Source organism: Lupinus angustifolius, chromosome LG17, assembly GCF_001865875.1.
Source record: "Lupinus angustifolius cultivar Tanjil chromosome LG17, LupAngTanjil_v1.0, whole genome shotgun sequence".
In the NCBI taxonomy this organism is placed as follows: domain Eukaryota; kingdom Viridiplantae; phylum Streptophyta; class Magnoliopsida; order Fabales; family Fabaceae; genus Lupinus; species Lupinus angustifolius.
In genome coordinates this window covers 15483064-15486514 of record NC_032025.1, presented here as the reverse complement: position 1 = coordinate 15486514, position 3451 = coordinate 15483064, and positions in this window count along the sequence as shown.

Here is a 3451-nt window from a genome sequence, read left to right as displayed (position 1 = left end):
ATAGGATGAGGAAGAGGATGAGGATGAAGAGGAAGGTAGGATGAAGAGGGGATGAGGATGAGGATAGGATGAGGCGGAGGACGTGTTTTTGGCGCGCAGGTTATGCTGGACCTTTTTGCGCTCATCATCGGTCCATAAACTTTTCGGTTTATCTTTAGGTTGATCGTCCACAAGATGTTGTGGAACGTAAGGGCCGTTGACTACGGATTCCCAAATATCCGAGTCTATGGCCTCAATAAAAATTTGCATGCGCACTTTCCAGTAGGCATACCCTTCACCACTGAATATTGGTGGTCGATTAATGGATGACCCATCACCACCAAATGGATTTGAAGAACCCATTCCTTTTCCCTTTAGGATCACGAATACGCGGTTGAGCTAGCACTTCGTACTAGCTCTGATACCACTTGTTAGGTATCAGTGGTTACAATACACCTAGAAGGGGGGGGTTGAATAGGTGTCGCGGTTAGAATTACCGCTTTTCGCAAATCAACACTTAATGCTGAATCAACCCTATTTAATCGATTAAGGAGAAAAGGATAATCGATTATAAGCACAGTCTTAATCGATTAACACAAAAAACAGTTTTAAACAGAAACTATTTTAATCGATTAATAGAAACAGTATAATCGATTAACACAGGAATATTAATCGATTAAACAGAACCAGTAAGCAATTACAGAAACGATTAAATGCGAAACAAATAACCGATAACAGAACGAATACAGAGCTTACAAATTTGTATATCAGAATAGCTTGCAATACAACAAAAGAACAGAATGTATTAGTTGAATCAAATATACAAATTAAATCGATTGAAAACAGTAAAGAGAGAGAGAGAAACAAATCCTGCAACTCGAATTTTTATCCTGGTTCGTTTGCTGTCCACTGCAAACTACATCCAGGCCTCCCGGCTGACTTGGGAGATTTCCTTCACTATAATCGAATCAATGTAATTTACAAACACATTATCCAATTACAACACTTAGCAAATGACAAGAAATCAAAGAAACTATCCAATGGTTTGACTCCCTTCCTACCGATAAAGAAAACGTTTCTTTCGGCGTAGCCCCAGCCAAAGAATCTCTCGTTCTTTCCTTTTCTTACACTCTAAGCTATGAAGAAACACACAATCTCTACTGGTGATACGACACCAAGAGATTCCCTTTCACAACAATTATACAAGAATTACAAGAGTAATATTAAGCTATACCTAAGCTCAAATACAACATGAAGGCTTTACTCTAATGCACATTTAACACAAACACATGTGAAATGACAAGTATTAGTTATGAAAACAGAAGTTACAGAATCATAAAATTCATGAAAAAACGCATCAAAATATGCATGAACATGTGAGGGAAAACGTGAGAGATTATAACATGAAATGCACTCAATCCTAAAGCAAGGAATCTCTCATTTCTAAACTCACTAATGCAATTAACAAATAGATGCAGCAATTAACACGTAGAATGCTCTAACTCTCTAATAAATGCAACATGCAACTTATGAGATTAATTCTGAAAACGCAGTTTATAAAGAATCAGTCCAGAACCCCAGATAATCGATTAAATACCTTCTTAATCGATTAACGGGACTAAAAATCATAACTGATTCTGTTTTTCAGTTTTTCAGTTTCAACAACTTAAAAATCAGTTAGGTTAATCGATTAACGTAAACCTTTAATCGATTAACTGCATTACAAAAACGTGTTCCAGTGGCAACCACTTTACACAGCAGTTGGGTTAATCGATTAAAGGTATGGTTAATCGATTAACACTAAATAAAATATGTATTTTCAAATAGAGAACATCAAATATGTTATGCACTTAGATAATACATGTTTGACACTTAGTTTTATGCCTAGAATGCATATATACATGTATTTATGTAATGCATGAACATATCTCATGGATGAAATGATTTAAAGATAAATGCATGTGAGACATGTTTTAGGTGCCCTAAGCCTTCGACTCAACTTAAACTAGAAACTAGTCTAAGCCTAGTACCAAATAAAAGACTTAAGCACGTTGGATTGTTGGTTATCTTCAAGCACTTTTAGGCACACGTTGTCCTCATCAAAACCATGACGTTCAAGGAGAGCTTTCCAAAGTGTTCCTCTTGACATGCACACTTTCACATTTTGTTAAACTTATTTAAAAGATTTTAGGGATAAACGTACCTAAATTAGAAGACTGGAGAATCTTGATTTTGAGTAGCTTTCTTTTAAGTCTTTAAGGTCTTCTTCATCTTTTTACTTCTTTTTGATGATATTGACGTCTTCATCAAAATCGCGTCATTGTTAGGAGCAAGATCTTATTCACACATTATTCTCAAACTATTGTTCCTTGAAGTAAATATTTCTAGTAATTCTGAAACATCATTAAAATGCCTTTCTCGTCCCTTCACAGGAGTTAGATTCATCATATGCTACACGTATGGATGCCTCAATAGTGATGGTCCTTTTTGATAAATTCTATATGCCTCACTATGCCAAAAATATCCAAGAAATATTAATTGATCTATTTTTGCATCAATTTTTTTTTTTTAAATGTTCTTTTCCTGTGGTTAATATAAAACATGTACAACAAATGCATAGAAATATGAAATATTTGGGGTTCTCCCTTTGTAGAGATCAAAGGAAATCTTCTTGAGAATAAGTCTAATTAAGATCCTATTCATCACATCGCTACGGTATTAACCATATCAACCCTAAAGTAGTGATGGAGTTTTTTGACATTAAGCATGGTTCTAGGTAATTCCTTTAAAGAGCAATTTTCCTCTCAACAACTCCATTTTTTGGGAGTTATAGGAGCATAAAAATAAATGTGCAATGACATGATCTTCACAAAATGAATAAAAATCATAATTCTATAGGTGCAAATATTAATATTCTTTGAATGACTTGCATGTGTGATTTTTATGAGAGAGAAACAATATCCATACAAATCTAGGATAATTATAAACAATAACTAGTGCATAATAATTGTCACCAAAACTCATAACTTGAGATGAGACAAACAAGTCCATATGAAGTAATTCCAAATGTTTTGTAATGGATACCAATTTAATTGGAAGGAAAGAACTCCTTTTTGCTTTCACTTTTGACAAACATCATAAATTCTATCCACTTGAAATTTTATCTTTGGTAAATCAATTACTAGGTCTTTTGAAACTAGTTTATTCAAATGATTAATATTTATATGAGCAACTCTCTTAAGATATAACCAAATATCAACTTCCATAGAAGGTAGACAATTCACAAGCAAAAAAGTAATATTATTCAAATTTATCATATATGTATTGTTAACTCTAAGGCCTATAAACTTAATCTCATCATTTATCTTGTTTTTGATTACTCATGAATTAGAGTAAAAAACTATTTTATTTCCTTTATCATAACGTGGACTAATCCTTAAAATATTATGTTTATACACATTTAACATATATA